Source organism: Tiliqua scincoides, chromosome 7, assembly GCF_035046505.1.
Source record: "Tiliqua scincoides isolate rTilSci1 chromosome 7, rTilSci1.hap2, whole genome shotgun sequence".
In the NCBI taxonomy this organism is placed as follows: Eukaryota; Metazoa; Chordata; class Lepidosauria; order Squamata; family Scincidae; genus Tiliqua; species Tiliqua scincoides.
In genome coordinates, this window is record NC_089827.1 from 17,501,520 (window position 1) to 17,519,535 (window position 18,016).

Here is an 18,016-nt window from a genome sequence, read left to right on the forward strand (position 1 = left end):
AGGCCTTCTCTGATGACCTGAGAGGACGAGCCGGATTGTACGGGAGTAGGCGATCTCAAAGATAGCCTGGCCCAGAGCAGTATAGGGTTAGGGTTAGGGTAAAGGTTGAGAAACTCTTATATAGAGATTCTATGGTCTCCAATTTGTTTCTGTCCCCATTATATTTTGACTGCTCACTGAAGTTGACCAGATCTTCCTATCAGGAAACAGACTGACGATTGCTTTCGTTTTTGCTCACAATAAAACAATCACTCTGAACCATCCTGGATTTCCATGTAGCTCTATCAGTGTCATATGCATGCAAGGACTACTTCCTACAAATGCATTTTTTTTTTTTTTGCTTTATTTTCTTGTGGGTCAATCTTTTCTTTGGGTCAATCTCTGTTAAATGTGGCTTATGAAGCGGTTATCTAAGGCAAAGCCGGCTTGCAAATGACATTTTTGAAAGGCGGGCAGTGATACAAAATGGAGAACTCAAGCCATTTTACCAGCTGCCCATTAAATCGAGGTTAAGAGATAAATCACCACAGATGGAAAAAATCTGTGTGGCAGGAATTGTGCTTAGTACAAACTCAGTGGAAAGGCACATATTCACTCCTTTGCTTGCATGTCTTCCTAACATTGGGGGGGGGGGGAAAGATTTCATGTACAGAAAACAATTTTAAAACTGGATCAAAAGATGGAAGTTCCGGCAAAGAAGAATATTGGAGATAATCAGACACAGGATTGGCAGTGACAGAGATGGAGAGGAGGAAAAGAAAAAGAAAAGACTAAAGGGAGGTTTCTCAAACCAGATGATTGTTGAAAAATGTTTGTATGACATGCACATCAATGGATACATAGTGGCAGTTGAAACCCAGGAAAAGAAACCATATAGAGAGCAGAGCATCAGAAGAGAAGTTGCTGAAATTTCCCGTAATATGTCTACAAACAAAGAGGTCAGGAAGTTCCATGTTGAAGAGGCATTTCTTTAAATTAAAAAAAAAAGAAAAAATAAGTCTGAAATCCCTAATGTCCTATGAAACAGAACGGCAATTTTCCAGGAATTGAAAGTATAAACAGTCTTTTCAAACAATTGCACACAGTTAATTGTTGACTATCTTTAATTAATATGGAGAAAGGCATTATACCTCCAGCACTTCGGAAAGCTGTTCTTCAATTGTCATAATTGATCTTTATTTAATGGTTCCACCTGAGAATTATTTATCTTCTTTTCCTCCTGTTGGTTTCCTCCTAGCTTATAAATCGCATCCAGTTATCAGTAATAGCCACTAATTCTCTTTATAGAGAGTTCCAGTTATTCCTTCCACTCTGTTTTCTTAAGACACATTCAGGTTTGAATTGTATGAACTGCTTGCTTTCCAAATCTATAAACTATATCATATCTAGGTAAGGAATTATTAAATTGCAGTTATGACTAAAAATAAAATAGAAATGAAACTCCGATGACAACTTGGCCTGAGCCGAGGTGATCTGGTTCAAGTAGAAAAGTATATACATCCCCTCCATGCTCAGTTTTGATGTTCTGGAGAGCTATGGAAATCCACATTATAGAGACACATTGAAAATGAAAATTCTTCATCCCTTATTTTGTGAGTGAAATGCACATTTAAAGTAATCACAATGATAATATACTGGATAGAAATCATATACAGACCCCACTATCCCATCTGATAAAAATTTTATTTTCTGCAGAGGATTATAGACATCAGTGTGTTTAGTTTCAATACAACATTTTAAAGGTTCAAATGCTAACCACCCACTATATTTCAAGAATCACTGGATGTTAACCACACTATATTGGCTTTTTGACAGGATGCAGCATACTATTTATTATGTGGCAGTTCACTATTTTGTGCATAGAACTGCTGAAATGTATTTATTTGTAGGTATTTTTATCTCGTTCTTCTTTTACCCAAAGTGTGGCTTGCACAGTTGAAAACAACAATAAATACAAAACTATTTATGTATTATTATTTCTTTTCCACTTTTTTATACCTCCCTTCCTCCAAGGAGCTCAGGGTGGTGTACATAGCTCCTCCCCTCATTTTGTCCTCACAACAACCCTATAAGGTAGGTGAGGCTGAGGCTGAGAGAGAGAGTGACTGGCCTGAGGTCACCCAGGAAGCCTCATGGCTGAGCAGGGATTTGAACTGGGACCCGGGACCTTCCAGATTAGCAGCAACTGTTACCCTGCACATGCCTGATCTCAGAAGCTAAGCAGGGTCAGGCCTGGTTAGTACTTGGATGAGAGACCTCCTGGGAATACCAGGTGCTGTAGGCTTATACCATAGTCTTTCGAGACTGAAGGTTGCCAACCTTCCAGGTTAAACTGAAGCAACCATTTTATCTGGTCACCCTGTTGGTGGGGGCCCTCATCTCTGTCTGTCTGTCTGTCTGCTTGCCTCCACTGCTCCTCTTTCTCCTCTTTCTCCTTCCACTGCCTAGATTGGACCAAGAAGAAAAGGAAAGGAGAGGAAAGTGCTGATGTTGAACTTTGGAGAATGGGAGTAGCAGAAGCTGGCAGATCATCAGGTAAAGGGGGGAGCATTTGGCATACTGGGTGAAAAGATAACTGCCAGTATCCCCACTCTCATGTACACCAGACATCCATGACAATGGCTGTTCAAAAATCTGCACAGGGCCCTGAAAAGCAGATTATTTTGCAGAACAGAAAATGTGTCCTTTCAACTATATGTTCATATTTTTATTTTTTTAAGATTAATGCTATTAAGCTACACTTTGGCTCATGCCAAACTTTGGAATAATCATATTAAAGCTGATGTCCACGGGAAGGCTTCCAAGGTTCCAAGACTTCTCCAGAACCTGAGGTTTGGGCACAGTGACCTTAGAAATTCAGGTGTGCCTGCCAACTGGTGACACAGTACGATGCACTTAGCAAAGGTCCCATTTGGTCTGCAGCCTGCTGGTTGCTGCAGCTGCGACTCTGGCTCCAATTCATGCAGTACCTTTTCCAGGTACACCAAGAGCTTGCCTAGCCTGTCTCAGCTGGAAGCCAGTACTTGCCGTATTTCACATTGTTGTTAGTTCTTGCTCTGTATTTTCAGTTCTGTCTTGCTTTTGGTAGTTTTTGATTATGAAACTTCAAGCGTCCATGAGAAGGCAAAGGTGCATTTAGGTAGCCCAGTTCAGACACCAGTTGGGGGCTAATTGGTTCATGAATTACAGCCTTTCAGGGTCAAAGCACAGCTGTGGCTCCATTGCGAAGGATTTCAAATGTTCCTGGCCCTTGTTAATTCTCACATCGTCAGTTCACAGGCTAGCAGAAGAAGAAAAAAATGTGATTCCCCCCAAATACCACATGATATCCAAACCTTACATTTCAGAATCCTTGAAGCAGTGGCTTTCATGGTGAGCATTTCCTTCAGAAACCATCTTGTGTTTCACCATCAGTTTAAACATCAGTAAATCTTACTGATGATTAGATAGAAATAACCCTCTGAAGAACAAAAAGTGTTCAGATACAGGATGAGAAGATCAATGTGAAATGTTCTAGTTTGTTGTACATCTCAATAGATGGTTGTACATCTCAGTCCTTTTACTGACACCACCCAATCCATCAGCTGCAGCTGCTGCATTGTGCCCCAGAATTCCTAGCAGATTCCAGGTAGCACCAGTGTGTGACTCCCTTTGTTAACTGTGTCACACCCCAAAATGCCTTGTAGCTTCTAGGCAGCTTCCAGTGCACGACTCACCAAAAATCAGGTTGTGACCCACAGGTGAGTTGCAACCCACAGTCTGAAAACTGCTGTTATTGGGAGTAAGTAGAACAACAATGCCTGCAAGACTGGATCTAAGGGGGAGCCATGGGTGCATGCCCCCCCAAACTATTGCAGCAGCAGGGAGCAAAGTCGGGAGGCAAGGGACCACCGACTACATAGGGCATTGGTGGCCGACAGAGCTGAGTTGGAATGGGACCCCAGGTCTACCTGACAGGTAGACCTAGATTCCATGTCCAGGTGGGAGCCCAGTTCTACCTGCCCAGTAAACAACCATAGAGGCCATAACCTCAACTGGGAACCCGGGTCTACCCAGCAAGTAGATCTGGGGTCCAAATTCAGGTGGGTGCCCAGGTCTACCAAGCAAATGACCACAGAGGCCATAAGCTCAACTGGGAGCCCAGGTCTACCCCTCAGGTAGATCTGGGCTCCAAGTTCAGGCAAGAGCCCAGATCTACCCATCCAGCAATCAGCCATAGAAGCCATAAGCTCAACCAGGAGCCCAGGTCTACCCAGAAGGTAGATCTAGGCTCCAAGTCTGGGCTGGAGCCCAGGTCTACCCATCTGACTGACCTGGGCTCTGGAGTTAAGGGAGTGTTCATGGCCCTCCCCAACACAAACACTGGATCTGCCCCTGACTCATCATATAGGTAAGGAAAGCATCCACTTCCAGAGCACTGCAGACTTCAAAATATATGGACAAGTGGAAAATTGTCCTTGAAAATTGGAAGGGACAGGAAGAAACAGAGGTGTGTTGGGTGGACGGGACTATAGGTGAGCCCTGATCTACAGAAGAAGGAGCTGACATGACCCAGCCTGTGCTGCTACAGAAGTCAGAGGACAATTGTGACCTGGGTCACAGAACTTGCACTTGAGCAGGAGGTTGTCAAGATCAGTGATGTTCCAGCTGTTGCAGCTTCCTTCTATATGACAGGGATGGAGCCTTGAAGTGACCAGTTGTGGAACTGGAAAACCATCCTTATTTTTAACATAGCACCAGGATTTCAACATTTGTTTATAAAACATTTCCATTGCTATTGTACAGTATTTATTTCTGTGTTAGTATTGCAGAGAGTTATGCCAGATAAGAACTCCTTTTCTAAGTCACTCAGTATCACACACCTATTAATTTTGCTCCTGGAAATAATATTCAGGTGTTTCTCATGTGGTTACCCTCCATAACTCACATTGTCCTTACAATTTCTGCACAGTAAGGCTAAAATTCGGATTATGTTTAAAACACCTGAGTTTTCATTCACTGTGGAAATAAGAAACTCACAGGTGTGACTTGTCAACAGGCGTGTGAAATCCAACACTCAAAAATAAACTCCGAATGTACCATTTTCTGTTCTGTCTGCCACCAAGATGTCATTTCTTTGTCCATAGTAGCACTCTGGTTAGTCATTTTGAGGTACTTATGCTGGGTCCAAATATGTTATTTTCTATTTGATGCTGAAGCTCTTATGGTGGTTGATAAGACTTTTGTCATTAGTCCTATATCATCTGCAGGCCTTAAATTACAAACTACTTCTGACTGCTATTGACTTCAGCTTTCACCAACTCTAATGCCTTTGTCATTAAGGTTTCTGGGGAGAGAGAGCTCAGGTACCCTACCAAGTTGCATCCATTGCTCACTCTCGCTGTGGTTTTAAGCAACAGGAGTCAGTTTCCTGTTCATTGCTAATTGATTTACTGTAAACGCCTCCGTTAGTTAATAAATTACTTTGGTGCCCCATACAGCAGTAAGACTCTCCACAGTATAGTTTCTCCATATACTGTGAAAGCCTCCTGAAGGCAATCACATGAAGAGCACCAGAAATCTTCCATCAGGCCTTTCCAGATCAACCACTACATTTCTACATCTTATGTCCTATCTTAAATATTTTTCACCATGGCCTCCATCCTTTCCCCTGATCTTTCCCTATCAGAGACAAAATCAGTACAGGTTGGGCATCCCTTATTCGGAATTCTGAAATACAGAGTATTCTGAAATATGGAACTTTTTTGAGTGCCAACATGTCTTTTTTTTCTTTTTACTTTTTTACCTAAAGAAATAAAATCACAAACTGTGTTTCATGCACAAAATTATTAAAAATATTGCATAAAATTGCCATCTTTTGTTGTTGTTGGCAACCTTCAGTCTCGAAAGACTATGGTATCGCGCTCTGAATGGTGGTTCTGGAACAGCGTCTAGTGTGGCTGAAAAGGCAGATTCAGGAGTGACAATCCCTTCCATACCAGGAGCAAGTGCAGTCTGTCCCTGGTGTGTCTCCCTGGCTATGGGCCTTCCTTCTTTGCCTCTTTGCCTCAGACTGTTGGCCAAGTGTCTCTTCAAACTGGAAAAGGCCATGCTGCACAGCCTGCCTCCAAGTGAGCCGCTCAGAGGCCAGGGTTTCCCACCTGTTGAGGTCCACTCCTAAGGCCTTCAGATCCTTCTTGCAGATGTCCTTGTATCACAGCTGTGGTCTACCTGTAGGGCACTTTCCTTGCACGAGTTCTCTATAGAGGAGATCCTTTGGGATCTGGCCATCATCCATTCTCACGACATGACTGAGCCAACGCAGGCGTCTCTATTATGTATAAGAGGTAAATGTATATAAGAGGTAAATAAAGTATAAATGAATTACATGTTTAGACTTGGGCCCCATCCCCAAGTTCTCTCATTATGTATACACAAGTATCCAAAATATGGAAAACTCCAATATCCAAAATGCTTCTGGTCCCAAGCACTTCAGATAAGGGATGCCCAACCCATATACAATGCTACCACCACAAGGACAAAGGCAGAGACAGATTGTTCTTGGAAATCTTCATCCTCTGTTTTAACTGATATTTGAGCTGGTCAGAGATCATTGGGAAGCAGGAATAGAATAAGTAAGCTTGGGAAATAGTTTTGTTGTTGGAAATGCCCAGGTGTTGATTTTAGCGAGAAGACAAATCAGCTATCACAAGAAACTGAAATGCAAAACAAGTATCTAACATATCTTACTTAATGGATCCTCCTTGCACTTTCATGGCCTTAACTTCCCAAGTGCCCTTTCATCTCTCTGATCCCCAGTGAGACTGGTGAAACATGCCATGCACAGATTAATTCTGAGCCAGATCAGAACACACATGAACATCCTTCAGCTTGATGTTAAACAGCCCAGTCCTATGGCGCTGCAGTGTCTCCAAAACAAGTGTTCTGGTGGTGCAGCGCACTTTATGGCTGCTGCAAAATGTGACACACCATAGAGTGCACCCTGAACTTCTCTATAAAGGTGAGTGATACTGAGATATTATGGCTCTTAATGTGCTTCATTAGATGCCACTTGCAAAGGCATAAAATTTGTAAAGTGATGACATCACATGCTCTGTGTTCCTAAATGTTAATTGAAGAGAGAGAAGGAGGAAAGATGGGGGTCACTGCTTTCAACAGCAGCCCCATAACATAGCAGTGGTCCCCAACCACTACAACATCAGTAGTTCCCAACCTTTAGGAGCCCACAGACCACTGGGGCAAAAATTGAAATTGTCGTAGACAACATCCAACTCACAACCCCTGCAGATAAAAACTACTATCAATTTGTAATAATTAGAGAAGATTTATTAGAAATTTATTAAAGAATTATTAGATTTATTATGCACAGAGAAGATTTGTGGATTGATGCTTTGTTCCCAGCTGCTGATGCCAGTGGTCCATTCTCTGCCCTCTCTGGTGGTTTGTGGAGAAACGCTTGCTCGGGAAGACACTGGACTGAGACTGGGAAGACAAAGCCTAAGACTTTGTGGACCTCTTCGCAGGGTCTCGCGGACCCACCAGTGGTCCACCCACCACAGCTTGGGAACCAGTGATCTAGATTTTCCATAACATCTAGTTCAGTACATTTTAAACTTCAGGGACTTCCCACTCCATCTTCTCTCTCTTTCCGATACTTAAGCAAGATGCAAATTCTGGTCTGAGTAAAGGGTGAATAGAACTGCTTTCCTGACTTCCAATCACTCTTCAGTCGACATATTTGTTGAACACCTCAAACAAGCTAGGTTTTGACTTTCACAGTTTTGTGACACCTTACGAAAAGGTCTTATCTGCAATCCAATGTGCTCTTGCCTGCCATTAAGCCCCATTGAACATGACTGGACCTCGTTCAGAAGTAATGTAGAAGAGTGACACCACAGGATCAACATGGTGATAAACAGGAAGGAGGGGTTGAATCAAAAACGGTGCAAGCCAATATTGAGGAAAGAAGTTTTTTTTTCTCAGGGAAATGAATCACACGAATTCCAGAGCTTGCTAAGAATCTGCATGCCTTTTTGGGACCGTTCTTCATAATGTATTACTTGAAACTTCTCACAGCGCTTTGAAAAAGAAGCCCTTTGACGTTTAGAAATTGCCATTGACAGCACTTTTGTAATTGCACTTGCTCAAGTTGATTGTTTGACAGGAGATGGAGTTGGCGTGCCATGTGTTATTTTATTATGCAAACTTGGCGTCATCTTCTTTTGATTCTGAGTTACTTTGCTGGGCTCTTTCATTGCACTTACATGGTGTCATTGAACTTGTATAATAATACCCTGGGTGCCAGAGCTATCAGGGGTATTTAGCTTTGATCATGTTTTCTTGTTATCTTCTTGATTACCTCCATTTGCATATTGTCTGATTCAGTGGGATTGCGGTCTGTCACTTGGTCTGGTGGCATACTTACAATGCTCTCTGGGTTCTGGCATCTCTTTATATTCCACTTCACCCTTCATTGCTTTGAATATTTGGCAAATGGACTATATAAAACATGTGTGCGTGTTGGGGTGTGTGTGTGTGTTTTCCCAACTATGAGTATTGGACCACATGGCCAGTGGAGCATGCATTCCTCTGGCAGTGACTACCAAACAATAAAGTGTGCTCTGGCAGCGCACTGAGTAGTGCACTGAGAAAAAGGGGCTAAACAGTAGCATGTCTGTGGCAGATGAGTGTGGGTATCTTAGGCCCAAATCCTAACCAACTTTCTAGCACTGACACAGCTGTGCTGATGGTGCGTGTGCTGCATCCTGCAGTTGGGAGGACAGTCACGGAGGCCTCCTCAAGGTAAGGGAATGTTGGTTCCCTTACCTTGGAGCTGAATTCCCCTTACCTCAGTGCTGGAAAGTTGGTTAGGATTGTGCCTTCATTATCATGAATATGCCTCCAGAGGCACAGTTATGGTGAAGGGAGAATTTATGAAACAGCACTGCAGGGCCTTGTGGCCAAAGGTGTGCCAGGGAATGAAATCCCTTCAGGGATATGTCTGCCTCAGCCATTCTGAGGTTCTGGGGCTTGATGTGGAGGATGAGTCAGGAAGTTGAGGGAATTGGCTACATGGCTTTGAGGATATGGGAGCAGTCATGACCCTGATGCTGACCTCTGAGCCATGGTGGCATGCCAGGGGTGTTTGTGTGTAGTTTTGCAGTATCAAAAGAAGCATCGCTCTGAGGGTTGTACCCACATGATATTTATCTTAAGTCTATTGATACGCTACACAGCTCTGTTAAATTGATTAATAAAGTGGTGACCTGAGTTTATTTGATTTATATAAAATATTTATACCACACACCCCTCCAATAATGGGACATATTTAATCCAGTTCCAGGTGTGGTCAACAAAAAACAGCTTCCTTAAGATCCTGGCTAATTATGCCCATCAAGAACATGATCATAACCCAAGAATCACTTTGGTGGGGGGGGGGGGGAAATCCAGATTGCCTCATGGCCATGCTCATCCCAATGCTCTAATTCAGCAATTTTCAACTGGTGTGCCATGGCACATAAGGTGTGCCATGAGGGTTGGGGGGGGTCACTTATTAGTAGGGCCACTGGGGAAAGTGAGCCCCTGCCACCAGGTGCGGTGTACCTTAACAATTGTCAAAAAACCGATGGTGTGCCTTGACAATCTGAGCACCTTGTCAGTGTGCTGTGAGATGAAAAGTTTGAAAATCACTGCTCTAACTGGTCTAGTGGGAGGGAGCCGTATCAAATCAATGAAAGACCAGGGCACAACAAAGCAAAGTGTGATCTTCCCCCCCTCCCCCCCACCTTCACCAAGGTAGGATTGTTGGCAGTTTAACTATGCTCAGTCTGGAGCCAAACCTGAGGTCCTCAGACTGTTATCATAGCGGCCTAGTTTGGAAAACTAGCCTGACCAAGACTGGCTTGGTCATGTCGTGAGAATGGATGATGGCCGGATCCCAAAGGATCTCCTCTATGGAGAACTCGTGCAAGGAAAGCGCCCTACAGGTAGACCACAGCTGCGATACAAGGACATCTGCAAGAGGGATCTGAAGGCCTTAGGGATGGACCTCAACAAGTGGGAAACCCTGGCCTCTGAGCGGCCCGCTTGGAGGCAGGCTGTGCAGCATGGCCTTTCCCAGTTTGAAGAGACACTTTGCCAACAGTCTGAGGCTAAGAAGCAAAGAAGGAAGGCCCATAGCCAGGGAGACAGACCAGGGACAGACTGCACTTGCTCCCGGTGTGGAAGGGATTGTCACTCCCGGATTGGCCTTTTCAGCCACACTAGACGCTGTGCCAGAACCACCTTTCAGAGCGCGATACCATAGTCTTTCGAGACTGAAGGTTGCCAATACAAGTTTGGAAAAGATCCCTCATGTAATTGGCCCTGAGAGACTTGGGCTCTCATACTGTCATTTTGTCATCTGTCAATTGACATCTCAGCCCTTGGGATGTAAACCATCCATCTTCTGCCAGATGGCATTGTAGTAACTTTCCCCAGTCTTTGCAGACCAGGACCTCTTCTGTAGGTGGTGTTAGTTGAGTAATGTATGACCTTTGCATTGGCTTTATAAGCAACTCCAAAACTTCCTTGTATCTATCTGCTCAATACTAACACAAAACACAAAAACACCTGGCTTGGGCAAATGATAAATACCTGCTTTCTTTTAACCTCAGCAAGTCCTAATATACCAAACAAGGGCTTTTAAGTTACCCGGCCAAATTCCAAAACCGTGTGGCAGTCATTTTATTCCCCGAACAGATTTTTGATCATTTTACATAGACATCTGCAGATGTGTCCAAGGTTTTTTTATAAATAGAGCCTTGTATTCTATTTGGGTAAGAATATTGGACATTAGGAAAAAAAAAAAAGATCTGGTGGATATACTAATGAATACATATGTGTTGATCATGAAATTATAAAATCAATTGTGAAAATAACACTATATTTTTTTCAGTCATAGGAAAAGAAAGGAATCGCAGAATACCCAAGTGGGCAATTAGAAGTAATAGTGACCAAGAAGGCCCAGAATGGAATGGATTCATACTCTGAAGAGAAAATGTCCAAAGATGGCAATGATCATTTTTTTTAAGTCATTAAGAAACAAATGACAAGGGAGCATTCATTTTGCCACAGTGTCATCAGTGGAAAGATGGGTAAAGACTAATTAAGATGGATGATGACAGTCACCTCCAAATCAAATCAAACAACTGAAAATTCACACGACACCATAACACAGTCTCTAAAGACATCCTAAAAGAATCTGACAGGATTAATGTGTTGCCGGCAGCAACATATTTTTAAATTTTCTTGAGACGCTAGCCTGGAATTGAAGGCTTGAGAACAAGACCAACAGTGAAGGAAGACAGATGTACATTTGTGTTTTTAGAGACCAATTCTGTTATCTTCCTCCCCCCACCCCACCCCCAATACAGCAGCATCAAAATGGCTATGGCTGCATCCTGGGGGGCAGTTGCAGAGGTATCCTCTGGGTAAGGGAAAAAATCATTCCCTTACCTGGGGGTAAGCCTCTGTGGCATGGGGGTGGGGGCACTTGAACTTCTGCTAGCTAAATAGCTGGCACAGATCTGCGTAGGTCCATGCCATGGCATCGGGTCTGGGAAAGGGGTTAGGGATTTGGCAGCCACTACTGCCACCAAACCCACCTGCTTCCTGAACCCAATCCGCAATCCCCTTCCCCTGTTCCACCCTCCCTCACCCCTCCTGCATCCCCCACTACCTCACCTTCAGCAGCAGGCAGCTTCAGGAAGAACTCCTGAACTCTAATTCAGTGCAAGTTAGCTACACATCCATGTGATCAGCTCACAGGTTCTCATGTCCTCCTTCATCTCTTGTCCCACAATGTATGCTACAATCTGACAACAACACACTCTCATTCAGAGCCAACAGCTTTTTAAAGTTGGATGGCAATATTGACAGTTACACCAGCTTTAATTCTCCAGGGCTCTTTGTGTGCCTGTACACACGCTTTCTCTTTCCTGTTGCCTCTGAGGAAGTATTTCAAAACACACATTTGATGAATGTGTCGTCAGCAGGCTTTTTAGTTCTGTGTGTGTGTTTTGAAAAATGAAATAATGATGAAAAGGCACCATTTCTTTCATACAGCCAGGGAAGATGAGATATTTATGCAAGCTGCAGTCTTAAGAGAGAGAGAGAGGCGGCTGTTTGCTGAAAGCTAACATTGAAAATTGGCAGCTTCATCATAACATTCATGTTTATGTACTTGTACACCAAGGAGATTGTTTGTTGGTCTTTTTTTTTAGTGCACATTTTAAATGCATGCATAAAAAGACGTCTTCCTTTCTGTAATCTACTTCCATCTGTTCATCCTGGAACTTTAGAGCAGGTGTGACTTGGTGCCAGTGGTAAGCAAACATGGCTCCACATCTAAGCATGCGGAGACCCACAGGGGACTCTCAGATAGGCCCTAGTGGAGCTCACAATTTCAACTATCATTTTGTTCTATGTAGCTCCGTTTTTCCAAGTCCAAATTCAGGAATATAATTTACCAGCTATGGCAGAAGGAGCTGTCCAAACAGATGGGATTGTTTATACATCTATAGCTGGCAGTTAAGGATACTCTGCTTATGTTTATGTTCTTTCCCATACAGGACCACAGTTCCCTGAAGCCCTTCTGTGGATATTACTCCAGCTAACTGAGCAAAGAGGCACTTTTTAAAGTGATGATCCTGTTATATTAAGCAGGGGTAGAGCAACTAACCCTCTTCACTCCAGTAGAGCTTATTTTCTAGCTCTTTGCTGGTGCTTCTTCTATATTTCTTAGTATGTGAGTCTTCGTGGGACCAGCAACCATTTCTTTTTCTATGTAAACCGCTTTTTGAACATTTTGATATAAACTTAATATATGTAATATCCTCCTGTTGGCATCCTTCAGTCTCAGAAGACCATGGTGTCACGCTCTGAATGGTGGTTCTGGAACAGTGTCCTCTCCAGTGCGCGAAGCCTGGGTAAAGTAGGTATGGAGGATAGGCTGTTACCCATGCAGCAAATCCCCCCTCTCCACGTCGCTGAAATGGTCCAATGGAAAGGCAGAGGCCAATACGGTTGGTTCCAGCGGCGTCGCAGGAGTTGCCAGAACGGGACTGTGTTCAGCCATGAACTGCCTCAGGGACTCCGGCTCTGGATTTTGCCTCGAGGTTGACTCCTGAAGCCTTTTCCATAACTGGATGTAGCCACAAGGCAGTGGAGGTTTGGGATCAGAGTTTTCCTTCTCTCAGATGAGCTGCCTTCCCAGGCTGACGAGACCCATCTACCCGGTGGGTATAAAAATAAAACCATGTTTATAAACATTCCAAATAATAAATGTCCATAGTAATGTCTATATGAGAAACCAAAGCCACCTTCAGACAGTCTTTTAAAGCACTTTTTACAGTTACTGAGATATTCAATCAAAAGCACACACACAGAATTGACGAAAAATAATGGCTTTGCTTATTTCTACTTGCCAATCAGAGAAACTCAGAAAAGGGGGAAGCTGGTAAACACAGGTCAGTGGCATAGAGAGGGGCAAAGCACTAAATTTTGCAGGGAGCCTATCTGCGGCATTCAAGCAACTCCCCCTTTGGAGCCATTCCAGGCGGTGGGTAAGTAAATTAAAAGCTTATAATAAGTATAAGTTTAAAAATGTATTTAAAATAAAGAAGAGCCCTCCTAAACCTCCCAATCAGTTGCTAATCTGTTTTTTAAAAAATTCCTTAAGCATCCCAAAGGCTACAATCCTATCCACACTTATGTGGGAGTAAGCCCCATTGACTGTCATTGTTAAAAACATATACATAGTAACCTGTTAAAAATACAGACCTGTGCCATTTCCCCCAATACAGTCACATACCAAGTAGCATCAAGTCTAATACAGAATATTAAAAATAAAATGTACATTGAAATGAATGGGAACCTACCTGAAATTGGCTCGCAACCCACCTAGTGGGTCCCGACCCACAGTTTGAGAAACAGAGATTTAATAATTTACATTTTAGCCCTGCTTGCTGAATCAGCAAGTGTTTTCCATAAAACAGGTTAAAAATGCATTAATTTGACTTTACTTAACCAATATTCAGGGCTGATACGAAACAGCAGGGGAGGTGCAAAAGGAATAATAACTCCATCAAATGAAAAGGCTACATTGAAAAAAAATAATAATTTCTCCTAGGAGGAAGAAATATGCATACAAATGATAAAAATAAGCTGAAGAAATGTGTAATATTGATAGGAAGATTAAAAACACTTTGTTGTTCCTATGGAAATTACTCCTGGGAAATTCTGCATTGATGGCAGTTTTACTCAAAATCTGTGGTTATTTTTCCCTTCCAATCCCTTGGATTCTGTGTTGACAAGACAGAATTTGTCACAACAAAACAGCAAAGAGGCGAAGTTGAAAGGATGTAACTTGCATCAAGGTTAAAAACTGAGCAGTGGAATGGGTAATTCTTGGCTACATAGGAGCAACATGACATTCTAGCAGACTAGGAGAAGCAGTGGGTAAGTGCAAGAAAAAGACAGGCAGTGGGGTGGGGGGGCAGGGGAGATCCTAGATAAATATACTGCAAATTCTAGTCACTAGTCTTTTTCCCCCCTTTGTTCTTTTAGCATCATTTCAGATACTGGTATCTGTAAACTAGGTGGCCTTGTTGTATTACTGAATTTTATTCAGGAAATTAACCATACAGTTTTCACCTGTGCATATAAGGATTTTACTTAGAAAAGTAAGTAAGTACTTACTTACTTTTTACTTAGGTGATATTTGGATATCATATTGTGGATGAGCGGTGGGTGAAGAGTGCAGACACTCCTTGTGTTGCCAACCAAGCAATGTCTGACGTTGGGGGGGGGGGGAGGATATTGCCTGATCTGGTTCACTGAAAACTTGTAGCGTCAACAGTACCGTCACCCTGAGAGAAAACGCATTTCTTTGACTACAAAACAGCAGGCCTCATTGGCCCAGTTGTTCAACCATGTCCGTTGACTGCTCACTGTTGATACTGCGGCGCAGCAAATAAAATTCACTGGAAAATGGACAAAAGAGAATCAGATAATAAACGAGAACAGATGAGACAGTGGTCAAGAACAAGGGTTACATGAAATTCTGTCCACACCTATTGTGCAAAAATGCTTGTCACTTTTTAGTGGATGAATGATAGTGCATAAGAAAAACAGGAAGTGAGGTGTACTGTTTCTGCTTCTTCCTTGGAGAGTTAGAACAGACAAAAGAAAATATTTCTTTACTCAGCGTGTGGTTGGTCTGTAGAACTCCTTGCCATAGGATGTGGTGATGGCGTCTAGCCTGGACGCCTTCAAAAGGGGATTGGACAAGTTTCTGGAGGAAAAATCCATTACGGGGTACAAGCCGTGATGTGTATGCGCAACCTCCTGATTTTAGAAATGGGTTATGTCAGAATGCCAGATGCAAGGGAGGGCACCAGGATGAGGTCTCTTGTTATCTGGTGTGCTCCCTGGAGCATTTGGTGGGCCGCTGTGAGATACAGGAAGCTGGACTAGATGGGCCTATGGCCTGATCCAGTGGGGCTGTTCTTATGTTCTTATGTTCCTACCTGTTTATTATTCCTTTGTTGCCACCACAAACTGGTTTCCTAAAAATGGACCCTAGCCCTAAATTGCAACTCCCTGCAATTGGCTTATTATTCTGTTTGGAAATCGCACAACACATTCCTTACTCTTTCCACTTATATTTTAACCCACTTTAGCCCAGCCCACAGGGGTATACATTTGGTCTCTGTCGCATATATGCAACGTTGGGCAGAAATGGCTTAACTAAGGTTTTGTGACCAGAGTAGCATCTGTACGTTTTTAACATCCCAATCCTACTTGCCAGCATAAAGTAAGTAAGGAGACTTTGCACAAGTAAGGAGTGCTTGTGGGAAGGTTTGCGTTGGCCCAGCCAGCGCTGAATCCCAACAAAAGGCCGCCGGTGTAGGTACTTTCTGTGCCTAGTTGATCGGGATCAGGAGAGTGCAGAAGGAGGATCAGAAAGGGGTGTAATGGGGTAAGGAGAGAGTAAAATGGGGGGAAATTAGACCCAGGAGAGGGTGGGATCGGCAGAGGATTACTCCACCAAATCCTATTTCCCCCCAGCCTTTTCTCCTTAACATGGAGCTTCTTGGATTTTCACCAGCGATTTCACTGCTGCAGATCCAAGTAGCCCCATTGGGCAGGCTGGGACTCAAATGTTCCCTTACTCTGAGGAGACCTCCAACCTATTCCTAACCAGCAGTGAGTACAGCATTGGCCATGTGGCCCCATTGCACCAGCGCTAGATAGGATTGGGCTGTAAACATCTGAATACTGCTGCATGATGAAATGGAGACTGATTCCAATATTTAAGAACATTTTGCTCTAAGAACATGTCAACATGGAAGCTGAACATATAGAAATTCTCCTTTAACAAAGCAGTATCTTTTTTTTCCCCTTCCATGTTTCTCTGCATCGATATCATTAACTTAGCTGCACATAGCAGCAGTGACTTCATGCTGATTCTGCATCTGTGGCATGGGCTACAGGGATCAACAAAATATGAGCAACTTCTCATGTATATACTGAAAAGGTTGATAGTGCATCTAGTGGACATCTGTCAAGCAGTTCTGTTCCTGTTCCGGGCTTTGGAAATGACAAGGGGCAGACAGAACGGAGCACGGCTCATGTCCGTGCCATGCCCTGCAGGGGAAAAGTATTAGAGCAGCAGTGCCAATAGCTGGCACCGGGGCCTCTATGCTTATTCGTGTGATGATTCCATAACCAAGTGGCCATTCATAGGACTGGATTACTAGGAATTCTATGAGAAGCGGAATCTCATTTCCCTTCTTGCAAAATAACGCCGCATCCCGAATGCTTCGATTCAGCAGTTCCTGTTCTCATTCAAGCATCAAGACTCCAAAAAGCTGGTAACCATCATTTACATGTATCATTAGCTACAGTAACTGATTGTGCTTATCCAATGGAGAAAAGTCTTGGAAAGAAGCCTATTAGGAGGATTACGAAATTCCTACAGGGCACACCACATGTGAAGGAACAGAAGGAAGATACAAGGCAGGAAAATGAGAGCAAAATGTAGAAGGCAAACAAAGGGCAGATGTACTTCTAGGTTCTGTTTAAAAGTTCAAAGTCCCCAGTAGCTGAAATTTACAATCGTCAGCAATTTCATTCATTCACAGCCCAGTCCTATTTACTCCTCCCCTTGCCGATGCAGCTGCATCATGGAGGATAGTGCCAGGGCTTACGTCACCCATTGCTGGAGGCCAGTACATCACTCCCATGATGCACCTCCTCCCATACAGTGCATGTGGCAATGCCCTGGGCGGTGGCTGTGGAAACACATCATTGCTCCGCCCGCACTGGTGTTTTGGCTGTATCTTTTGATAGCATAGAGATATTTCAACATGGTTTGTTTATTGCATTCTGCATGAAATCACACATCAAATGATATATAACATGACGATATTATTCCTAAAAACCGTGATTGTGGCCAGTAGTGGTGTCACTCCTCCCCGTACGTGTCACCCAGTGCGCCCTGCATCCCTGCACCCCCCGACTAGCAATGGCACTGGTTAGCACTGCAACCTATGGGGGGGGAGGGGTTAGAGCAGGAGACTTGGGAAAGGAAAATATTTTCCCTTACTTCCTCATAAGCCCCTCAACTGGCAACGGGTCTCCTTAGACCTCAGCCAGAATTGTGCCACCCATTATATGTCAAAGAGCTCCATGTGGGTCATGAGCCACGCTTTGGCCACCCCCGGTCTATTGTATAAAACTAAGCTAATTGACCTGACTTTCCCCAATAAGTGATGGAAATTGTAATTCTGTGGGGCGCAAGGACTTTTTTGCCAAAATGTTTCGACAAAATTACAGTTCTCAGACTTTTGGGGAAATGCTTGTTAACAGTGAAAGCAGGCTGAAAATGGATTTATGTTTGGATTGTAGATATTGCTGCGGTTCACTCCCAGTTATTCAGCTATTAATCAAACAATCTGGGAGAAACTCTATG